A 12316-nucleotide genomic window follows, 5' to 3' on the forward strand; every position below is an offset into this window, starting at 1 on the left:
CCAATTTTACCCAAAAATATCCAAACCCGACTCGTAATAATTTATATTATAATAACACACGCAACAAGTAGGGTTCAAAATCTCGAAAATCAGTTCGGTGTTCGTTTTCGGAAAATACATATACTCTTTATTTTACGAAATCAGGGTTATCGATTTGGCAAAATATTTCAGCACATCATATAACCAAGTTCGTATAAAAACACACACACACATATATATATAGTCACGCGACGTCCCGATAATCATCGGATACGTTCCCGTATTTATATAGTGCAGTTTTCCGGAAATCGGGCAGCGTTTCCTTCATTTATCGCACTACCCGTCGAATATCATCGACGTCAATTCACCACAATAATTCATAATCACAACAACCAACATCCATAATTTCCCAAACACCAATTCAACACTACTATTAATTATTATTCGCATTTTACATTTATTTATTAAATTAGGACTCAGAATATAATCATCACGGTCCACCATCGACTCACCGAAGTTCACCGTCGACGACGGTAAAATTTATTGGTGCCCGATACGTGTCGGGTTTCCAGATAAATTCCACCGATTAAATCAGATAAAATTTTACCGCATAAAATTATTTATTTCACAAAACTTCGATCAAATAAAAATCCTGCAACAATATGCAAAACCCCGAATTAATATTTGTATATAATCGGGAAACAAACACCCACATAATTTCACGAAACAAAATCAAATTATGCAGAACAAACACTTGGTCAACAGGGCCGGAATTGGTAAAATAGAAAATGGACAGCCGGTAAGGAGGCCGGAAAAACACAGCTTGCTGGAAACCACACAACACACACATGACGCACACACCCACCACAATTACACACACACATACAGCGCACACATCCATCACAGTTACACACACATATGCTCAGGAATATATGTATAAACACAATGGAATAGATGGAGCAGTCACCGGAAAACAAAAAGGGCGACGGCCGGGAAATATAGCGGTGGCGAAAACTCAGGGAGAAGCCAGGAAGTGAACGGAGAAGAGGGAGGGAGAGATGATCGAGAGAACGAGAGAGAGAATGATGGGAGAGAAGAAGAGACTGCAAAAAAAATGAAATCAAAATGTAACCCTTATCAACTCATTACACGCACACGGAGATGCTGCCACGTAGTTTAATTCCTAAGCCACGTGTCCTTATCTCCGACTGGAAGCCTGATTTTAAATCGTTTTTAACATTTTAACCGTATAACTTGCGAATACATATTAATCAGAATAATCCCAAAATAGACTTAAAATTTTCTAAAAATCCCGAAACTAATAAAATAAAATTTTCATAATTTTAAAAATATTTTTAAAATGCAACTCGTATCCGAATTTCACAATTAACGAACCAAGCTGCACTTAAAGTAAATTCAGAAAATTACGAAAATAGTCTTAAAATGTTACAAATACCTCGAAGTTTATAAAAACAATAATTTTGAGATTTTTAAACAATTTCTAAAATGCAACTTGTACCCACTTTTTAACAATTAAGGAATCAACGCATGAGTGAAATAAATCCCGAAAATTTCCAAAATAATTTTAAAATTCTTGAAATATTCCAAACTTAAATAAATATGAATTTCATAATTTTTAAAGAATTCTAGAATTAAGTACAGATTTTACAATTAAATGTAATCAGAAAATCATACAGGGTTAAATAATTGATAAAATATTGATATCTAAATTTTGTAGAATCCCAAAAATAATTATTGAAGTTATAGAATCATAAAACTAATTTTAGAGACAATCTAAAAATTTACAGATTTAACACTGTAATAAAATCACCTTTTAAAAATAAAACTGAACAATATAACTAAATTTTTAACTACACATTCCAATCCCTTTACACCACTAAATCACAGACACATAGCACATATCAACACACTGTTGCCAAAACCAAAACACATATTTTATTTACTTAACAATTTCCATAATAATCTCATATTTAAATAATTCAAAAATACACGAGTCGTTATACAAGTCTTTGGGATTGTCAAGAAATTTGATGTCAATAGACAATGGTTTGAACGAAAAAGACTTGTTTGTACAAGTTCTTACAATGGATTTTCGTCCAAACCGTTGTCTTATATTTTATCAGAAAGGTTGATGTCATGACACAATGGGTTCCTAAAAAAGGCTTATTTGTACACTTTCGAACAATGGTTTAATTTTAAAACTGTTGTCTTATATTTTATAAAATCATTCTTCCAAATTTTAAACCCCTATATCGAATTAAATTAAGAAAAAATGAAATATTCAACTGGATCGACATTAAATGGCTCATTTCACTTTTGTTTACTCATACGGTGTCTATATGTAATATTGTAAACTTAACAAGTCCCGAATCTTTCAGATGTATAGTTATCGACTATATTTCGAAAGTAATGACGGGATCTACGTAAGTATATGATTACGATACAACATATTATAACGAAAAAATATAAGTTATTTATTTCATATAACCTTAGTGATATTTAAACATGTGTTTGATAATGCGAGTTTTTACATGCCATTCACTTCTCTTGTAGCACATTTTGAAAGTGTACGGTAACGATTCAAGTCTCATTCAATTCTTTGGGATTGTCAAGAAATTTGATGTCAATATACAATGGTTTGAACGAAAAAGACTTGTTTGTACAGGTTCTTACAGGATTTTCGCCCAAACCGTTGTCTTATATTTTGTCAAAAAGGTTGATGTCATGACACAATGGTTTCCAAAAAAGGCTTGTTTGTACACTTTCATACAATGGTTTAATTTTAAAACTGTCGTCTTATATTTTAAAAAATCATTCTTCCAAATTTTAAACCCCTGTATCGAATTAAATTAAGAAAAAATGAAATATTCAACTGGATCGACATTAAATGACTCGTTTCACTTTTCTTTACTCATACGGTGTCTCTATGTAATATTGTAAACTTAACAAGTCCCGAATCTTTCATATGTATAGTTATCGACTATATTTCGAAAGTAATGACGGGATCTACGTACGTATATAATTACGATACAACATATTATAAGGAAAAAATATTAGTTATTTATTTCGTATAACCTTAGTGATATTTAAACATGTGTTTGATAATATGAGTGTTTATATGCCAATCACTTCTCTTGTAACACATTTTGAAAGCGTATAGTAACGATTCAAGTCCCATTCAAGTCTTTGGGATTGTCAAGAAATTTGTTGTCAATAGACAATGGTTTGAACGAAAAAGACTTGTCTGTACAGGTCCTACAATAGATTTTCGCCCAAACCGTTGTCTTATATTTTTTCAAAAAGGTTGATGTCATGACACAATGGTTTCCTAAAAAAAGGCTTGTTTGTAAACTTTCGTACAATGGTTTAATTTTATAACTATTGTCTTATATTTTAGAAAATCATTCTTCCAAACCTAAATCACCTTCAAAAAAATTTCAATTTTTTTTCAAAAATTCAGGCGGGAATCCAAATAAAATAGAGGGGGAAACGAAAATTATATTTTTTTGTAAATCAACGTCTCAGAATAGTCTATTCATAATCCAACGATAAAGAAAATGTGACTTTTTTAAGTTTTATATAAATAAAATTTACAGTAAAAATAATTCAAAAAGAAACGTAATTAGTTTAAATTGAGACATAAATTCAGACAACGGTTTTGGTGAGCTCTGTTGTGCGATAGAATGCATACACAGTTTATTAGCGGAAACCGTTGTCAGACTTGTCATGAATTAATTTTCCTAGAATTAATGATTCAGAATCTTTGTCTGAAGTATCTATGTGAAGGATTTTTTTAAAAAAACTCTCAGGTAATCAGACAATGGTTTTACAAGAAAACTGTTGTCACCTATATTCTAATGGAGGTTATTCAGACAACACGTAAACATTGTTGTTTGACACTCATTTAATCAACAGAGGTGATAAACAATTGTCTACATGTTTTGCTTCTAAAAATGGTTTTTCAGCACCATTGTCTAAAATACATGAACACATGTGTTCTGAGCCACCGTTGTCTAACTTGCAGAATAGTCATGACAATTAGTTGTCTAAATGCAAAGTGAGCACAATGGTTTATTATGACCTAAAAACAACTTGTGTAAGAGAAGTCACACAATAAGCTGAACTATAACCATTGTCTCATTGGAGCACACTGGTACAATGTAGACAACACTTTGGAAAAAGTTGAATCACCATTGTGTGAAGGGAAGTCGCACAATGCTTTTCAGTCAACGAATCATTCACCGTTGTCTGATAATTTGGGACAACAGTTTTTTGATCAACCATTGTGTAAGTGGTGTTGTCTGATTCAATTTTTGGTGTAGTGCACGCGAAGCTAACAAGATTCTCTACAACTTGACAATGGCTTTGGCTTCCAAATCTGATCACTTTTTATCATATTACCTTTAAAAGCTCTTTTCTTCATTTAACTGATACCTGAAATGCAATAACACAAAAATACATCAAAATACCAACAACTTGAGTCCAAAACACCAATTTAAGCTTGTAATAAAGTATTCCAAGTGCATATAAAATCCACTTATCACACCCCCAAACTTGAATCGATGTTTGTCCTCAAGCATAAACAGACTCAAAACTACAAAACAAACCTAATGCATGAATGCAACTACGTGAATGCAACTAAATGATAATTCAATCGATCCCTTCAGAATAATCATAACCAAATGAATAAGCCAATGCCTCTAAGAATGCAATAACTTGAAACAGAGTTCGAATAAATCCCACAAACCAACTCATAAACCAGAAACGTGCATGCGTGGATGCTTAACAGATATACTCTCGATATTAAACGCATTATGACTCACAACACCTCCTTTCTATTGGATTTTAATCATCACGGAAGCATGGTAAAATAATTTTCTTGATATAAAATCCAAATAAAGACATACAAATCGTGATTAAATCATATGGGATCGTTTCTAACCTTTAAAAGTGATCCAAGAACGACGAGCGGAGATCCCTAGCAGCTGCTCCTCAAGTGTGAAGCACTCCACCGGTATCCACCAAGAGATCAATGTGATGGAGGAGGAAGGGGTGGGAGAATTAGGGTTTTCTTCAATTTTTAGGTTGAGGCAAAATAAGGATTTATAATAGTATATTTATAGGCAAAATTTTCAGCTGAAAATTTTCCCATGAAATATTATTATTATTAACCCTTTATTCTTATTAACCTATTAACTAATAATTAAAACACCTTTTAATTATTAATAATTTTTCTAAACACTTTAGAAATAATTCTCTCACTTTATTTAATTTCCAAAATTAAATTCTGAATTAATAATATTAAGAACTTTTCTTAATTAATTTATAATTTATTAAATCTCATTTAATTAATTATTAAATTTGCTAATTAATTATTTATTTCACAAATAAATAATTACCAGCCATTATTAATTAATTCCTCCACCATTAAATCATTCTCTTTTATGGTGTGACCATGTAGGTTCAATATTAAGCCGGTAGTAGAAATAAATAATAATAAAACTATTTTATCATTATTTATATAAATTCTCTAATTCATTAAATATGATTAATTAATTAATCATATTTATTCTACATCGTGAGGGATACTTCTCAGCATATCGCGACTATCCGGATAATACGAATTCACTGCTTAGAATACCAAGAACCCATTGAGTGAATAGTTACCGTACAATTAATTTCTTCTACCCTGCAATGTCACGATTAAATACAAGGCATGGAACTTGTGTCAAGCCTATCTTACTTAATCATATGTTTTCCCAATCACTATGCTTTGTTCTAATTAATGTAAATTAGAAACTCCTTTCTAATTTCATTCACCTTGGCCAGAGATTCCTGAACTAGCATAAGTGGATCAGCATTGAACATTCTCTTCCTTTACTGGAAGGGGTAGATCCTTTATTGATCATACACTATCTTCGTGTACAAATTCCTATACCCAGTAGAGCCCTTATAATTGTCCCTGGAGACTAAGAACTAAACCAAAGCATAGTTCAGTGTACACAAGATGACTATGATGACCTCAAGTCTAAGGATACTTGTACAACTATCACTATGTGAACAACTGCTGACACGTGAGTGAACTCCATCAGTTGTTCAGCTGTGTGAGTCATGTTCAGTGAACTTATTCTATAATAAGCACCTACATACTAGCTATAGTGTCACCACACAAATGTCTATGAGAACAGACAGCCTTCATAATGAAGCAAGCATAGTATGTACCGATCTTTGCGGATTATTAATTACCAGTTAGTAATCCTACGACCAGGAACTATTTAAGTTTAGAGTTATCATCTTTTAGGTCTCATTATTATGATCTCATCACAATCCATAAAAAGCTTTACTCTAAACTGTGGTATATCTTATTTAAACACTTAAAATAGATAAAGCCCGCAATAAAAAACAAAACAAGTCTTTTATTAATATCAATGAAATCAAAACAGATTACATAAAAGTTATTCCTAAATCCTCATACATGATTGGACTTAGGACATATCTCTTTCACTTTCTACTAGAGTTATACAAGGATTTACACTATTATTGAACACATAGCAAAGATGCTTATTTGACCGTGCAATGAATGAGGTCCCAAAAGACTTATGCAATAATACCCATAGCGAGCGTTAGGTTAGCGGATCCCAGACTATAAAAGCCTTAGGTCACTAGGCACAAAGTCCCCTAGAACTTAATAACTCGAGTATTAAAGAGCTCACTCTTGATCAATTATGCATAAATACATACTTTTTTTCTTTCTTTTTTTTCTTTTTTTTTTCTTTTTTTTAATTTTTTTTTCAATAATTTTTGAATGAGTGTGTTTCGCTCCATCTCATTCAACCCTAGACTACTCATAAAAATATGAGCCGGCTACTAGCCATTTGACGCCTAGCCTTACAACAACTAGCAATGAAATCCAAGTTTTTCTCCAAATAAAAAAATCAGTATTTTTACTTCTTTACGAGAATATCACAAATTCTAAATATAACCAAGTGATTAAATCTCAACAACAAACAAGTATTATCATGATCTAGAACAAAAGCAACCCTATAAGACTTTGTGAAAATATTTGTTTCTAGCATGCAAATACATTCATTAAGACTTAAACATCTCTCTATTCGTCATCACCACACTGAAATCAACATCAACTTATCAAATATCATAGTCCATCTTAAGGGATCATGCTAAATATGCATGCAAATGCAACTATATGAAATCACATAAAAATAAACAAATATGTCCTAAATGAATAATCATGCAAAAATATGAATGAACTACAACTAAACATGCAATATGAATCTATATGGACCCACACAAACTAATCTTACATTATCACCCCCAAACTTAAAATTTTCAATGTCCTCATTGAAGGCAATAATAAGGATTTCAGGCATACCTAGTCGTCAGAAGAATCACCCTCGTCGGGTGGAGGATCAGGTGGCCAATCAACCTCGCCACTAGTGTCTCGGAAAATAGTGCCCAAAGCCTGTGTCAAATTTGCAGCAAAATGACGGTAAATATAGTGCATGGCCTCCATACTCCTAGTCACTTGCCTATACTGGGCATCACCAACACCAGTCCTATCAATTTCCTGCTACGCATGAGAAGAACCCTCTATAGGCACTGGAAGATCCGTCCAGCCACTCTCTACATCATCAAAAATATATCCCAAGCCCTTATCATGTGGTGCACCTAAGAATGTATAACTCAAGTGATCGGGTAATGGGTTGAGCTCAAGTGTGGGAGCATCTTCAATAGACGGCTCGAGACGCTCCTGAGAAATTTTCAGCTCTGCTAACCCAAGAGAATCGAATTGCATATTCAACTTCTTCTCCCACGGAGGTGCATTCAAAACATGCAGTTGCTCTACTCCACCTTCATCTTCAAAAACTGAGTCAAGCCGCTCTATTTTAAAGCACTCTTCTTTTCTGTGGGTAACTTTATTGCCTTGAACACATTAAAAGTGACCTTCTGATAATAAACCTTCATCGAAAGCTCTCCTTTTTGCACATCGATCATAGTTCAGCCTGTAGCCAAGAATGGTCTTCCCAAGATGATGGGAATCTTCTTATCTTCCTCGAAATCAAGAATTACAAAGTCAGCAGGGAAGAAGAGTTTATCTATTTGACCAAGACATCCTCCACTATACCTCGTGGATAAGCGATGGAACGGTCAGCTAGTTGCAATGACATGTATGTTGGTTTCGGATCAGGCAGACCAAGCTTTTGAAGATAGATAAGGGCATCAGATTGATGCTAGCTCCTAAATCACATAAACACTTGTCGAACGACAAGTTTCCGATGGTGCAAGAAATAGTGAAGCTTCCAGGATCTTTAAGCTTCGGAGGCAACTTCTGTTTTAACACAACACTACATTCCTCCATTAGAGCAACAGTCTCTAAGTCATCGAGCTTCACTTTCCGAGAGAGAATAATTTTCATAAACCTCGCATAGCTAGGCATCTGTTCAAGAGCTTCAACAAAAGGTATGTTGATATGAAGTTTCTTGAACACCTCCAAAAACTTCTCAAACTGCTTATCCAGCTTTTTCTTCTGCAACCTCTTAGGAAAATGAGGTGGAGCATAGATCTGTTTCTCCCCTGTATTACCCTCAGGAGGAGTGTGTTCCATAGTAGTCTTCCTTGGTTCCACCTCTGCTTCATTTGGCACTTCTTCTTCAGCCACAACTACTTTTTCTGAAACTTGAGATTTTTCAGGCTCTTCGTCTCGCTGAACTTGGGGGCTTGCGACCTTTCCAGACCTTAAGGTGATGGCGTTCACCTGTTCTTCAACTTCCCTTTTGCCTGGATTTATTTCTGTATCACTAGAAAGCGTTCCTGGTGGTTGATTCAATAAGGCATTAGCAATTTGCCCTATTTGGTTCTCCAGATTCTGGATAGAAACAACCTGGTTTTTGCACATAAGCCGCAACTCCTCCAATTTAGATTTTTCATTCGAAGATAGACATGCACCATGAGTTTGTTATTTTGGTGTAATTTGTTGCTGAAAACCAGGAGGGTTGAATAACTTATTTCCAAACTGCTGGAACGGCTGTTGCATCGCATTCTGATTATTGCTCCAGCTGAAGTTAGGATGATTTCAGTTATCAGGATGATAAGTGTCTAGAACTGGTTGCTGCGATCTCTGAAAGTTGCTCACAAACTGAGCTGATTCACTAGATATAGTGCATTGCTCTGTCACATGCGGACCTGCACACAACTCACAAACACTAATTATCTGCTTAACACCATAGTTAGCCAGAGAATCGATCTTCATAGACAATGCCATTAGTTGAGCAGTGATAGCCGTAGTTGTATCCACCTCAAGAACTCATGTTACCTTGCCCTGTGGACATCTCTGGGTTGGATACTGATATTCATTAGCAGCCATCAGTTCAATTAGATCATAAGCTTCCTTATAGCTCTTTGCCCATAATGCTCCTGACTGATGCTGCATCGAGCATGGGTCTGGGCTGTGCTCCCAACCCATTGTAAAAACAAGTGATGATCATCCAATCAGGAATTCCATGATGAGGACACTTCCTAAGCATCTCCTTGTAGCGCTCCCAAGCTTCATATAAAGATTCTCCCATTTGCTGCACAAATTGAGTAATAGCATTTCTGAATGCAGCTGTCTTCGCCATAGGGAAGAATTTAGTGAGAAACTTCTGAGCAAGATCTTCCCAAGTAGTAATCGAACCAACTGGTAGAGAGTGTAACCAGCTCTTAGCCTTGTCCCTCAGAGAGAATGGGAACAGTCTCAGCTTCACAGCATCTTCAGAAACACCGTTGAACTTGAAGATGTCACAGATCTCAATGAAATCCCTAATGTGCATATTGGGATCTTCAGTTGGAGAACCTCCAAACTGGATTGAATTCTGCACCCATTGAATTATGCCAGGCTTGATCTCAAAGGTATTAGCTGTGATAGCTGGCCGGAAAATGCTAGGTTGAATGTCATTGATCTTGGGTTGAGAAAAATCCATCAAGGCTCTCGTTCGTGCTGCTGGATCTCCCATTGTAATGAGTACCTGAAACACAAACAAATAAATCATGAAAGTAAAAGAATTCGAGTCAGTGAACTTTAACGACCACTGATGATAAGCATATAAACTAAAAATTAACACCAAGTCCCCAGCAGCGGCGCCAAAAACTTGTTAGGGCGAAAACACGCGCTAAAATACACACAAGTATACGCGTTCGCAAGTAGTATAAGATAAAAATCAGATTCGTTCCCACAGAGACTGGTTTAGGTTAAGTTCAATTTATCCACCTATGCAACAATGTATGGTTATCGCTCAATGCTAAGACAAATAAAAAATTGGGTTTTTATTAAACTAAGAGATTATACTAAATAACATTAACTAAGAGAATTGAGGTTGAATTACTATATATGACAAACATGGGATCCTAACTTCATTAAATACTTCATTCAATAGCCTTTTCGTTCTTAACCTTAGCATGTGATGGTGATAACACTAATCAGATAACAAGAAACTGATAAACGCCAACTTTCGTTGCACGAGTACCATTCTACCAGACATCCACAAAAGAGATAGAAGCTGAATAGGCACCAATTATATTGAGACCCTTTATGTCTATAGAATTTGACAACATAACGGTTTAAGCACAAGTTATCCATAATGATTACATAGGGCAAGTAAAACGGTTAGAGTTACCTACTAATCATGCATATAATACATGAACTTATGCTAGCATGACAAGTTCTAAACCTCTATATTCACTGTCGCTTTAATAGAGATTAACACGCTATCTTATATGTTAGCTACGCACATAACACGAATAAGTACAACCAATACCAGGATATCAATCAATCACCACACACCAAGATATCGGAACATATTAATTATTGAAATCCATAAGTAAATCCGCTAGAACCCCATGACAACGATTAGTTCATAATCGAACTCATCATCACCATGGGTTCCAATGAAAGCATGGTATAAAAAAGGTCTTAATAAACTGAATAATAATCAAAGTACGAATAAACGAGATCTAGGTTCAACAAGAACGAAAACGAGCATCCAAAGTTACAACTAATTCAAAAAATCACAAGTTGAAAACAAGATCTTCTTTTTCGGAGTTGTTCTGTGCTTCTAGGTCTTCTCCTTGGTATTCCAATCTTCCCGGATGATGAAAACCCTTTTTTTAAGTATATATACGCCCCTAGTGGACCTGGACCTTTAAAATCGTCAAATTCCACTCAAAAAAGGCTTTTTCAGCGAAATCAGCGACCGGCCGTGCCCTGAGCGGCCACTCAGTTCTCCTGAGTGGGCGCTCAGCTCTCTGGGCGGCCGCTCAGCTCTCCTGGGCGGGCGCTCAAACAGCTTCTGGAAAAAATTCTGATGAATCTTGTTTTGGCTATAACTTTAATTCTACTCGTCAGAATTAGGTGATTCAACTGCCCACGCAAAACTAACGAGATTCTATACAACTTGACAATGGCCTTGGCTTCCAAATCTGATCACTTTTTATCATATTTCCTTTAAAAGCTCTTTTCTTCATTTAACTGATACCTGAAATGCAATAACACAAAAATACATCAAAATACCAACAACTTGAGTCCAAAACACCAATTTAAGCTTGTAATAAAGCATTCCAAGTGGATATAAAATCCACTTATCAAATATGAACCAAGGCAACAACTCCAGCTGCAAAAGTCTAATGAAAAATCTGAATTGGAGGAGTTGAGGGTCATGTGCACGAGCCAAGCGGTTTCTATCAAGACCTTGGAAAATCAAATTGGATAAATTTCGATTGCCCTTCTAAATCATCAACCTGGAACAATTCCTAGTGACACTGAAGTACCAGGAAAGAGGGAAGCTAAGGAGCAGGTAAAGGAAATTAAATTGAGGTCTGGGAATGTTGCAAACCCCGAACATTCTCACGGTTCGGATGAAGAAGCTGTAGCTGAGGAAGAAGTGCAGAATGAAACCAAAGTGGATCCAATGAAGACTACTGTTGAACACACTCCTCCTGAGGGTAATACATGAGAGAAACAGATCTATCCTCCACCTCCCTTTCCTAAGAGCCTGCAAAAGAAAAAGCTGGATAAGCAGTTTGAGAAGTTTCTGGAGGTGTTCAAGAAATTTCACATTATTATACCTTTTGCTGAAGCGCTTGAGAGGATGCCTAGTTATGCGAAGTTTATGAAAGGTATTCTCTCTTGAAAGGTGAAGCTTAATGACTTAGAGACAGTTGCTCTCATGAAGGAGTGTAGTGCTGTGTTGCAACAATAGTTACCTCCAAAGCTTAAAAATCCTGGAAGCTTCACTATTCCTTACACCATTGGAAATGTGTCATT

General features: G+C 35.4%; 1 non-coding gene across 1 annotated transcript; it reads left to right on the forward strand.

Moving 5' to 3' along the window:
- Positions 1–9513: 9513 nt before the first annotated feature.
- On the forward strand, positions 9514–9620 carry LOC141716325 (small nucleolar RNA R71). The gene has a single exon (XR_012573038.1). It is a non-coding gene; the product is annotated as a small nucleolar RNA R71 (small nucleolar RNA).
- The last annotated feature ends 2696 nt before the right edge of the window (positions 9621–12316 follow it).

Source organism: Apium graveolens, chromosome 3, assembly GCF_009905375.1.
Source record: "Apium graveolens cultivar Ventura chromosome 3, ASM990537v1, whole genome shotgun sequence".
NCBI lineage: Eukaryota > Viridiplantae > Streptophyta > Magnoliopsida > Apiales > Apiaceae > Apium > Apium graveolens.